The sequence below is a fragment of the Dipodomys spectabilis genome, unplaced genomic scaffold (assembly GCF_019054845.1).
Source record: "Dipodomys spectabilis isolate Male_0828 unplaced genomic scaffold, ASM1905484v1 ptg000163l, whole genome shotgun sequence".
Classification (NCBI taxonomy): Eukaryota; Metazoa; Chordata; class Mammalia; order Rodentia; family Heteromyidae; genus Dipodomys; species Dipodomys spectabilis.
Genome location: NW_024870840.1, coordinates 4120395 through 4133679, shown reverse-complemented (window position 1 = coordinate 4133679; position 13285 = coordinate 4120395). Strand labels below are relative to the sequence as shown.

Sequence of the window (13285 nt, the reverse complement as noted above, 5' to 3'; positions counted from 1 at the left end):
ACATTTCTATTTATTTAGTTTTCATTTCCTTTCCTTCATTCCTTTCTTCTCTCATTCCATATTTCCTACTTTCCTTCCTTCCATTACTTACTTCATTTATTTAATATTAAAGGATTAGGTAATGCTTTACAGACTTTAATCATTCTATTTTCATTCATTGTTTCTCCTTCCTTAACTCTGTATATACCAACTGAACTGTCTTTCTGATCACTCAATGAAATCTTTAGGTAAATGCAGAACATAAACCATATGACATGGGGTATATATGTATTTACTCATAGTTAAATGAGCTATGTCATTCATCTAAGCATAATTAAACTAGTAGCCCACAGAAAATCATATGTATTTTCAAATTATATTAAATCTTTGTGCAACATGGAAAATAATTTTAATCCAAATTTTTCAATATAATTTACATGATTAATAAGTGGAACAGTTTACCCAGTCATTTTAGATTTACACAGAGAAAAAAAAAAGATAAGATACCTTGGATGCAATTACTAGTGCATTGTTCTGGATACTCTAGGTGTACATCCATTTAGCTGGCAGGCTAGCTGGCGGACTGAAGGTCTATCTCTGTCAGACAGCCAGGGTTGCAAAGTGGAAAGGGCACAAGATAAGGAGCCAGAAGATAAGATATCATCTCTGCCATATCCTTGGGAAAATCTTTCAGCCATTATTATCCTCAATCTTTTTCATCTGTAAAATAGAACAGAAATATCTTCTGGCCTAACCTGCTGAATTATTAGGAGAGTCAGCAGAGATAGTATATGTGAAAACATTTTGTAAATGTAAAAACATCTGTAGTATAATTTTACTAAAACAGTAATTGATCATCTCCCACTTTAAAGTCACATTTTTAGAAACTAAGACTATTAGTCATGGCAGTTCACATATACCCCAAAGCTAAATTTGACATAAAAATATGAAGTTCAAACCATGTGCCCTATCCTTAGGCTTGAAAATTATTCAACGTTTTCTAGAGCTAAGGTCAGTCAGCTGGTGCCTCAGGATGGTATCAGCAGCATGCTAATGATATTCAGCTTTAGTCCTGGACCCGTTTTTCCTGTGACCTCAATATTACAGTTTCAACTGTGACATGTTAAAAAGCTCGGGAGGCTGGGTGATAAGAAAAATGAAGCAGGATACAAACACCTGGAGCTCAGCTACTTTAGACAGGTTAACTCATTGTTAGATGTTGGAAGAGATTTTCAGCCATAGTTCTTGCTGCATATTTAAATTGAATTCCACCTTCAAATAAGCTGTAAACTAACCCTATAAGCAACAGAGGTAAGAAAGCAGTGTAGTTTCCCAGTTCAGTTATTTAAAACATCTACCACAGATTTAGTCTATGAATTAATACAATTTAATTTTATCACCAAGTATTTGATCTAGACAGAAATTATTTTCCAGAGGCACAGAGCACCATTGGAGGCTTTCCCATCTGTGGACAATAAGGGGCACAGCTCTTCTAGAACAGAAAGCTAGAACTAGAAAATGTTCAGAAAGAAACCTGCTTGTGAATGCATTATAACACTCTGATTGCCAGTAGTTAAAACTTCAGATTTCTGTTTTTAGGTATCAAAGCTGTAAGACAGGTTATTACAAATGATCTGATACTTTTCCTTTCTCCAGCCACTTCACAGCCACATTATATCTGGAAGCTAAGATATGGGCACATGACTTTCAGTGTTTCCAGTAACAGGTTGGTTTGCACCTTTAGATAAAGATGTCTGGGAAAGTCCAAATCTAATTTACCACGTTTCCTTTGTATTTTTCCATTTGCTTCCAATACTTTATAACACAACAAATCACACAGATTCACAGATCAAAAAGTAGAAGTAAATTTGCAAAATATCACATAATAAAGAATGAAAACTTTCAATTAAATCCAAGGCAAAGGAGTAAGAAATCCTACAACTTTATTTATTCTGCCTATTCCAACCTCCTGATATTTGTGTATTTATCCTGTTTAATTATTGTGAGCTTGGTCATATAAAACTACTAATTAAATATTTGGCTGCGCCTCCCAGTAATGTTTTAAATATAGCTTGAAACAAAGTTATTATAAAAATTTTTCAGTTATTGCTTTAACAAAAGCCACAATATTATTAGCAAATGGAGGCCTAATAAAGCTTTGACTTGTCCAAGTACCTTTCACAATCAATAGGAAATTCAGAGTTAAAACCATCTTTTTAAGGGTCCCTCACAGTATTGGTATCTCATGCTTTTCCTCAAATTAGAAAGGAAGGCAGTCAGCTCTTAAATTAACTGCGATGAAATCACTATACCTAATGCCATGTAACTGACTGTACTAAAACCTAATTTTATCATATTGTTTTAGGCTCTTTACTTTCTTAATGATTTTTCTTTTTCTTACTTATGCTTCAGTAACTGCTCAAACAGCAAAGATGGCAGTAACAAACAAAAATGAAAAACAAAAACAGAACCCAGAAAATCAATGATGCTAATCTCTCAATACAACAGTACTGGTCATAATCTAGAATACATTGTTTTAAAATTTATTAGCAATCCTTTCAATATCTATCTTTCCTATAAGTGAATTGAGATTCTAGACATTGCTTGTCTTCTTTCTAATGAACATATTTAATATATTTAGCTCAATAATTTTTATGGTCCTTCCAATTCACAGAAGAAAGGCAGTCACTGGCAGTTCTGTTCTAGTACATGTACTACTAGTTGGCCTCAATCCTGACCTAGAAAGAATATCTTCAAAGCTGAAAATTCATTTAGAGTCAGTTCCAGGTCATTCATTGGCATTTTTGCTGAAGAGATCTATTAATGCCAACCTCAATAGAAATAAATACATAGCCACTAGGAATTGGACCAAGATCAACAGTCACTTAAAATGGCACAAACAATTGCAAAGCCTAATCACAAACCTACCAACTCAACATTTTGTATAAATGGCAATTTTGAAACATTGCAGAAAAAAAAGTCCCACAAAAGATAAAGAGCTGAAGCATTGAATTCAGAAAATCAAGTCAGTATACCACTCAAATGAGAGTATCAGAAAACACCAAATATAAGGCTTTGATAATGCAAGCTGGTACAACATGCAGCATTTCCCTACGAATTATCTTTTATACCTGGCATAATGTAAGATATAAAGATATATTTCTAAATTTTGTGAAAATCTTATTATCCAAAAAAGCAACAATAAGCTAACAATATTAAAACATGACTAGCTCTCTTCCCGGTCAATTTTTTAAAACATTTTCAAACATCTCTGTAGATGGAGAGATTTATAGGATTTTCAAGCAGCACAGGATATTCCTGACAATAAATTCTAGCAGAATGATTGTCATTTATTCTTATTTTTCAATATCAAAAGTGATGGCAATTTTTAAATTACCTAACTACATTAGACAATCATATTGAAAAACATACTCTTTGATGGTTTATATATTAATATGGCAGACATGTTTTTGCACTCAGAACTGGGTTATAAGATATTTCTAAGGTCTTGCCTAACATCATAAAGAAGCAAGTCAAAATTAAAAGTCTTCTTGTAGCTTACAGATAGAGAGACTACTTGTGTTTTCAGTTGACCAAGTGTTGCTTCTGCTACAAGGTATGTGTAAGGTATATTAAATAGGTAGGTTTCATTAGGTAGCTGATGAAGAGAACACCACAAGCTATTCAGGAAGGAAAAGAAGTTTATTTACCGAACGCATGGCTAAAAAGGAAAGGAGTGGGGGTCCAACTTCTGGGCCAGGATTTATCTAGGCCAGGGACAGGAAGAGGTGTGGCCAGGTGGGGGAAAGGTGTGGCCACACTGGATCTGGATGTGACCTCAGGGTCTGGGACCCTCCTAAGGTCAGATGGGAGGCGTGTGACCAGAGGTGGCCCAGGATGTGACCTAGTAGGAGGGGAAGGTGACTGCTTCCAGTTCTGCCAGTTACCTAGGTAAGAGATATGTAGAGACTTAGCCAAGAGGGAGGGAAGTATCCCTGTGAAGACCTTACAGTATGCTGAATATTTTTACAGTGAAAGTAAGTGATGAGGGGAAGAAGGCCAGGACTAGGTAGGAACAATGCTGGGAGAAACTGACCCAGCTACAGGACTGGTGCCCATAGACTAGTATTTACAATCAAATGACTAGTACAAAGAGCACAGTGATCCTCAAGCTTGACTGCAGTCATCATTAGTGTGTGATTCACTGAGCCCAGCAAAATGTAGTTTCAGGAACTAGATGATTTGACTAGGACAGAAAAAGCTGTCATTAGAACCTGTATCAATCAGAGTACTAGAAGTAAGCATCTGTCACACTCAAGTGAGGATAATTCAAGGAAGTTTGATAAACAGATATGGTATTTCTAAAGGGTAAAGTTGGATTACAAAGGAGAACGCCAATACTCTGCACCAAACTAGGCTAAAATCATCCTTGTAAAACCAAGAAAAAAAACAAATCTGAGTAACTCTCTAGCTTTACTTGTTTTTTATTATTTGCTTTATCAATATAGCTAGAGTTCACATACCTATACCATATGAATTAACTTGGCTATAGATAACAAAATTCTGAAGTGGCTGGAACTGGAACTGGTTAACAGAACTTGGATGTAGCTCAAACTGGTGACCCTTCATTTGAGTCTGCAAAAGTGTCCTATGATATCAAAAATGTCCTTTTGATGTCAGAGGGTCAAAATTCAACCCTCAGAGTATACTAAGCTGCCCTTCTCTAAGCATGCATCCAAACAGCCATGTTTAATTACACATGCATAAACCACCAATGACATCACTTTTCTTTATCTCTAGTTGTCTTCCCCTACCTGTGTTTCCATAATTACTGCTAAATCCTATCCTCAGAGAGGTGGATTTGCTCTCTGGTCTTCACACATTGCCATCTCCCAAGTAAGTGCTTTCTCTTCAGGTCAGTAATTGATATACTGTAGAATTAGCAAAAAGTTCAACAACTGTAGGCCTAGTGGGTTGAATGGAAATTCTTGGAATCTGAATGCAAAGGACTGCCTAGAGAGGCAAAGGCCCGCCAATGGCAGGTGGACAGCTCAAGGTAACTTCAAAGACAAAAAGCTAGTGGTAATGAAGACTGCTGTCTAAGTCTCTCTTGAATCTTCTGGTAGGTTTCCCCAATTTTCCAAATTCAGCTAGAAGCCAGAAGATATAGACCGATAAACTTGTAAAAGGGTAACTACTTTGGAAAGTTACCCTTGGTAAGGTTTGTTTTCCTTTTTACCTTTTGGGTTTTGAGACAGGGACTTACTGATGTAGCCCAGGCTGCCTCAACAGAACCCATCCTCTGGCCTGAAGCCCCCACTTCCTCACCCCTCAGATATGATTACAGGCTTGAGATATGATTACCACACCCGGTTTGGCCCAATTACTTTTGCTTCTTTTCCCTAATCCTTTTCCTTCTCCTCCCTTTGCCCTCCAGCTCCTCCCTAATCCTTTTGCAAGGTTTATGTACTTGACATTCTGAATTCTGAGAAAAGCCCCACCTTAACCACTCAATAATCTGTCTTTAAATTTACTGAACCTAGAACATCTAGTGACCTTTGGAACACCATTCCTTGGTTTTCAAGTTCTATGCATCAACTTAACACAAAGCACACAAATTACTGTGAAGTTTAACTCAACAAACAGCTGTCTAAAGAACTTCAGGAATTAGCCCCAGGAGGCCAAAGTCCATTGTGATGTGACCAAAAAGGAGAAAACAGGAACACCCTAGCTAGATGAGACTCTATACAGTAAATAGCTTTTCTAAGCTGTTCCTCTTTTCCTTCCCCATTAAAACCTCTTCGCACCCCTGAGCTCTCCCCACTCCCACAAGACAGAGCTTTGAGATGATACCCCTGCCATTTTTTTTCAAACTTTCCTACTAACTCTGGTCTCTCCAGTATTGCCCTTCAAGTGGGGAGACAGCCTAGTGAATTCTGGTAACCAAGTCCTTATAGGTCAATCTAGAGAGAGAAACAAAGTACAGATGGTAAAGGGTCTTGAGGGGCAAAAAGAAGAAAAATTGTGTACCTAGAAGAGCATTCTACTTAAAATATGATCCCAGAAAATATGGGAATCTTGGATGAGGATTCACTATTCTGAAAAAGGGGACAGTAAAGTAAAGCATAGTACTAGAGTCATTGTAAGGAAAAAGAAGTTTAAAATACTAAGCCAGAGATGCTCTCCAAACTCACTGAAAGTTGGACTCTTAAACAGAAAACCAAAGCAGAATTGCTGGTACAAGTTATGTCAGCAATGTGTGAGTAAGGGAAAGGCCCCAAGTAAACTGGAGGACCAAGTGAAGAGCAGAACAACTCATCTGAGATCCAGTTCCTGATACTTTTGGCATAGAATGTGGTTCTTTCTGCCGTGGTCAGCATTGACATTAGAGCAAGTCAGTTTTGAGAGCATATTGAAAAATACAAAGTAATATCTGAAACTGGGAAAACAACAAAGAAAGCAGCTAACAATGAGATGACTGTAGAATAAGGATCTAGACAGGAAAAGGATAACACATTCAAGCTGAGAAATATGAGAAGAATTTTCAAAGGGAAGAATGTGGGCAATCTAAGGGAACTGTAAGGGATATGTGTTCTATGCCTAGGCCTGAAGAAACAAAGAGAAGTCAATTACAAACCCTTCAGCCTAAGAGATGGCCTGCCTGACACTGAGAAATAAAGCATGCCCTAGAGGGAAAAAAAAATTATAGAAACAAAGGTAATATAACTTACATTGCTGGAGTTCATTGACCAGATTCCCCACAGCTCTTCCCACTAACTAACCCAAACAGAAACCATAGTACCAGATTAATATAATCCACACAGTTCAATCTTTTTTTTTGGGGGGGGGGGGGGAGGGTCCGGTCGTGGGGCCTGAACTCTGGGCCTGGGCGCTGTCCCTCAGCTCTTCAGCTCAAGGCTAGCTAGCGTGCTACCACTTGAGCCACAGCGCCACTTCTGGCTTTTTTCTTTTTGCTTATGTGGTGCTGAGGAATTGAACCCAGGGCCTCAGGCATGCAAGGCAGGCACTCTACCACTGAGCCACCTTCCCAGCCCGACACAGTTCAATCTTTAAGGTCAAAGCAGAATAGAGAGGGACAGGAAGAGGATGACACAGAAAAAAAGAGGACTTAATGTAATGATGAAAAATGATAAGCATCTCCCAAGATGGTACTAATTAGAAGAGGATCTAGTACAGTATATAAAAGAATGGAATAGAATAGGTCTAACAGAGATCACTAAGTGATTAAAGTTGACATTGCCAATAATGAGGCAAATCTTTATCATGTGCTACCCTACATGGTACATGCAGAACGAGTCACATGCTCCCTGTTCCTGCCAAAAATGTATACCTGGACCTTAGCTTACCCATTCCAAGAAGAATCATTGAATAAACCTAAATTTAGAATACAGTCTACAAAATAATTGACCTGTTTTCTTCAAAAATCTCATTGTTATAAAGGACAGGTGAACAAAAACTGAAGAGAACTATTAACTGAATGTAGGGAATTTTCTTCTGCTTTGAGGATATTATAGGAAAAACTGGTGACATCTGAAGATAAAACGATTATGTCAGTGTGCATTTTGAGGCAACTAGATAACATAGGGAAAGAGGCTACTGTGTAATAGCTAAAGGCCTACGCAAAAGCAGAGCTGTAGTATAGCAGGATTTCATATAACTGTTCAACCAGGGAAAAAATAACAGCTTGCCAGAACCACTTTAGATGAGCAAGTCTGATGACCACTAACTACTCTTTGATTATAATGGTATCTCCATATCATTAATCTTATAGAATTTGTTCAAACCATGAATATGATGCCATGATACACCAAAAAAAATCCATACAAGGAGTAAAAGGGAAGTAAAACCTATTATGGGAAAATCTAGATACATTTTGGAAATGTCTTACTTTTTTTCCCCATCTTAATTCATAAATAATTCTTTCCTGCACTAAGCTTGGTATATTTAGCTTGGTGTACAAAACACTAAGACTACAGCAGACTTGACTCACTCTAAGAACAATTATACTCAACATTTTAAGTAAGTATTTTACTGTGTGATAAAAGCTTTCTAACCCCATACTTTGTCTTATCTCTGAATTCTTTCCCTGATAGTGATATGGGGTAAAAGTCTCAGCCCCAATCCTCATCTATCTACAATTTTGTAATAATTTTGAAAATTGTACTGTGGTTTTGGAATTAAATGACCTTGTTAAGATTAAATTATAGAGCCAGGTACCAGTGGCTCATGTCTGTAATCTTAGCTACTCATGAAGCTGTGCTGTTAGGATCATGGTTCAAAGCCAGCCAGGGCAAGAAAGTCTGTGAGATTCTTATCTCCAATTAATCACAGAAAAAACTGAAAGTGGCACTGTGGCTCAAGTGGTAGAGCACTAGCCTTGAGCAAAAGGATCTCAGGAACAGTGCCCAGACCCAGAGTGCAAGCTCCAGGAGAAGTTAAAACAACATAAATGAGGCTAGAAAGAAAGGCATATGCATATAAACATTTTAACCAGAAAATCCAAACATCTATAGGGTTTCCTCTAATTCATAGTTATTTATTATATTTCTATTCCATTGACTTTGAAGTGATATAGTCAACTAAATATTACTGGATTCAAAACAAGATTCTAAATTTCTAGCTCACCAATGAAAATCAAAATGTAATTCTCTCCCCCAAGAAAAGTACTCAATTATATATTTATTCAATATGAAAAGGAAGAAGGATCCTGGAAAATTTGTCCATTTTTAGCAGCCTTCACTGGGCTGTCATTAGAGACCCTTCAAACAGAGAAAAAAAAAACAAATATAAAGTAACTCATGAGACAGTGAATATCTGGGACTGATGAGACAAGCTCAGCTTTGTGAGTAAGTAGCTAGGATTACAGACATGAGCCACTGGTACCTGGCTCTATAATTTAATCTTAACAAGGTCATTTAATTCCAAAGCCACAATACAATTTTCAAAATTATTATAAAATTGTAGATGGATGAGGATTGGGGCTGAGACTTTTACTCCATATCACTTATACCCTGTGTAAAATCCTCTTACTTCCAGCACAAAATTAAGAAATAAAAGCATATGTCTCATAGACTTCCACCCATCCCTTATAGTTCTTGATATGAGAGATGAACAGTTTCCCTGGACCTCCCTTGTGTATTATTCTGGAGTATAGAGCTGAGCTGTTTAATACATGGTCTATTCCATGAATATGTACTGAACACTGATCATTAGCATCAGCCATATAATCAGCCTCAGACTGATGGGTAGGTATAATTCATACTTTAGAGGAAATACTAATTGAAAAACCCTGAAACAGTATTTCTGCCATATTCCTTTTAATAGTTTAAATTTTATGAGACTAAGTGTGAATGTGAATTTAAATAAATTTAATGAATAAGAGTTCTATCTATTTTTATCACTCACAGTTCTAATGAGATGTTGTTTATAATTAAAATAGCTAAATATTGGTGAATCTAATTAGACAACTAGTAACTTGTACTCAGGGAATTTAGCTCCTGGACTGGGAAAGAAAGGATAACAGGGTGAAATAGGATACTACTTGCCAACTAATATCTTTTTTGTCCTGGGGCTTGAACTCAGGGCCTGGGCGCTGCCCCTGAGCCTCGTAGTGCTCAAAGCTGGACTCTACCATTTGAGCTATAGTACTTCTGGCTTTTTCTGGAGTAGTTTATTGGAGATAATAATCTCACAGACTTTTCTGCCAGGGATGGCTCTGAACCACAATGACCAAATCTCAGCCTCCTGAGTAGCTAGGATTACAGGCATGAGCCACTGACTCCTGGCCCAACTCTTGTCTTTTTGAGAGACGCGAAGAAGATATCATTGCTCATACAACCCTTAACCTTTTAAATAATCATGCTTACCAAGTTCTTCATTAAAATGCAAGCATTCTAAAGTATGTCAATAACATAGCAGGATAAGTAAGTACATTAAAAGTAATACGTATTTAAGAGTAATATGCATTTTGGTGTCCGGAAATGAAAGAGTTTGAAGGGAGGAAGGGGCAGAGAATAGGGAAGTACAAATTCTTAGAAAAATGAAAATCTGTCTACTTCAACAGCTTCGGCCAGGGCCAGCCCTGGAACTAAGATCATAAGGGTATGTATGGTTGTGTTTTCTTTCACTGTGTTCACTTGAGATGTTTTGTTTTTTTTTTAGCCATGTGTATTTGTCTTTTTTTTTTCAATTGTGAAAATACCGTACAGAGGGGTTACAATTACATGGGCAAAGTAATGAGTGCATTTCTTATCAAGAATTGTTCCTCCTCCTTTGTTTCCCCTTATTATCCCTTCACCAACTTTCCAAACATAGGCAAACATATTGCTTAGTTAGGTTTCTGTCACTCTGTCAAAACACCTAAGATAAAATAATGTAAAGAAGAAAAGGTTCATTTTGGCTCATGGTTTCAGAGAAGGCCATAGTCCACTTTATTCTGTTGCTTTTAGGCCTAGAGTAGGCTAAAAATTATGGCAAAGCATATAGCAGGGAAAAGTATTCACTTTGTGATATCTGAGAAGCAAACAGAAAAAAGGGCCAGCTACCCAATATCTTCTTCAAAGGCATATCCCCAATGTTCTAACTTCCTCCAGCTAGGCCCCACCTCCTAAAGGATCCACAGCCCTCCTATATCATCATAAGCTGGTGACCAACCTATTAGCATATAGCTCTTTGGAGGACATTTACAAATAAAACTATAACACATTGTATAAGAAAGAAACTTAATTATTGGACATTTCAGAGCACATGCTTCAACTGATATCATACTTCAAATGTAGGAAATTACATAAAATTATTAAATAAGATGCCTGATTCCCTACATGCTTACCTTTCTATTCCTACTCTATCCATATTCTCCCTCTCAGGGAAAAAAAAAATATTGTTCTAACCACAAAAAAAGAACATTACTTAGGTCTGCTGCTATACACAGTATGTCTCTAAGCATAAGCTTGGATGTCTTCAATTAATTTTAAATAACATCTTAATCCACAGAGATATATCCAGAATTTCAAGACTCAAAACCCAGTGAAGTAAGCCAGGCCCAAAGAAACATAGGTCCCATGGTTTCCCTTATTTGTAATATCTAGTATAGGTCTGAGTCAAGCAGAAAAGGTCAGATAAGGTGATGTTAGGGAAATGAACCCTAAGATATGTATTCAAATGCTTTTTTCTTTCATGCGATTGTTTCTAACACAATTATAAAATGATTTCTTTGTTGCTTTGTATGTCCCTCCCCCACGGTATAACCCCTGCTTTCACTGTATTTGATGTTGGTATAATTTGTGGAGGGGAAGGGAAAAAACAAATCCTTTAAATACGGATACAGGTGCACTCATTGCAACAATGAGATGTACAAGTCGTTATGTCGAAAATGAACTTTACAACTTTGGTGGAGGGGGGAGGGTTGGGTGGGGGGAGGATGGGATGGGAAGGGGAAACCAAGGAGGAGGCTACAATGCTTGATGAGAAATGTACTCATTATCTTGCCCATGTAATTGTAACCCTTCTGTACAGAATTTTCACAATAAAAAAAAACAGTAACTTAAGCTTCCTTTATCAAAGTGAGCATTCTTCTTTGATTTCTTTTATCACACAAAATGTACACACAACAGACAGCTTACTGGGGTACATGTCTGATCACAGCTCGCAGTTCAGCAGTGGGGATCTTCCAAGCCAAAATAATGGGGAAAAATGTATACTATTATGAACATCTTTCTGAATAGGAGATCATATTTAACCACTGCAAGTGCTGCATCTCTTTTTCTGATAACTTCTATTTTAATTTTCTTCTGGAATTCTTGAAAAAGAACAAATAAAATGTAATAACATTCTCATAGCTATGTACTTGAAATACATTTCTAAACTTTCCTACTCCAAGTTTTCTGAAGACAGTTAAGCTCTTACAAATATGTCTTATAAAATCCTATAGGGTCACATTACCTGACAATTTCCTGTATGAAATGGCTATTCATAACCTCTGTGTCAACTCACATAGATGAAATTACAAAACATATGTTCAAATATCTTGCACATAGTACTTGATAAGTAAAGATTAACTACTAGTTTCTAAGACTGGCGTTTAAAAAATAAGCCATTCAAAGCCAGGTGTTGGGGGTTTATACCTATAATACTAGCTATTCAGGAGGCTGAGATTTGAGAATCATGGTTTGAAGTCAGCCAGGGCAAGAAAGTCTGTGAGATTCCTATCTGCAATTAACTACAAAAAAAGCTGGAAGTATAACTCTGGCTCAAGTAGTAGAGTACCAGCCTTGTGCAAAACAAGCTACAGGAGAACACTAAGGCTCTAAGTTTAAGCCTACCATCATACACACACACACACACACACACACACACACACAAAAGTTTGCTATTAAAAAGCAGAATAGAGTTGCATGATATGAATACCAATACCATTGTTAAAAAGGAAATGTATTCTTTATCTGATTTGTATAACCATAACCCCTCTGTACATCACCTTTATAATAATATATAAATGAATTAAAAAGATTGCCAGTGATAATAATTAGCTTGAGTACATTTTATCATTTACATACAATGTGTGGTTTTACACACATTATCACCAACTCAATGAAGGAAATAGGGTAGCAATATTATATTAATATTATTGCTGCTATAAAAATTATAGTTATTGAACTAAATCACATTAATTTATTACCTTACAGTTCCATAGAGCAGGAATCTTACAAGTGTCTGATGAGACTAAAAATCTAGGAGTCTATAAGACTGTGGAACTTTCTGCAGCTGTAGGGGAGAATGTGTCCTTGTTCATTGGTGCTGAAAGCCAGCACCAATAAATGAGTCCCTCTTGTGCTTCAAATCTCCATCTGTCACAGCATCATTTTTATTTTGTCAAGAAATAATGGTTTTTGAGGGCTCATGTAATTATACTAGGCCCAGTTGAATATTCCAAAATAACTTCCCCATCTCAACTAGCAAATCTTTAATTATGTCTGTGATGTCCTTTCATCATGTAACATTACATATGCACAAAACCCAGGAACTGGGCTGGGAAGGTGGCTCAGTGGTAGAGCGCTTGCCTTGCATGCCTGAGGCCCTGGGTTCGATTCCTCAGCACCACATAAGCAAAAAGAAAAAAGCCAAAGTGGTGCTGTGGCTCAAGTGGTAGAGCACTAGCCTTGAGCTAAAGAGCTGAGGGACAGTGCCCAGGCCCAGAGTTCAGGCCCCACGACCCAGGAACTAAGACATGTTCTTGAGATAGGGAAGGAAGGCATTATTTGCCTAACACAGTCTACATTTTGCCTAC

At 37.1% G+C, this 13285-nt stretch overlaps 1 long non-coding RNA gene across 1 annotated transcript in view; it reads right to left on the bottom strand.

The window, feature by feature from the left end:
* Nucleotides 1–695, bottom strand: part of LOC122119320 — a 49928-nt gene extending 49233 nt beyond the window's left edge. The window contains exon 1 of the long non-coding RNA XR_006149530.1: nt 487–695. This is a non-coding gene — a long non-coding RNA (uncharacterized LOC122119320). The remainder of the gene's footprint in view (nt 1–486) is intronic.
* Nucleotides 696–13285: the final 12590 nt, after the last annotated feature.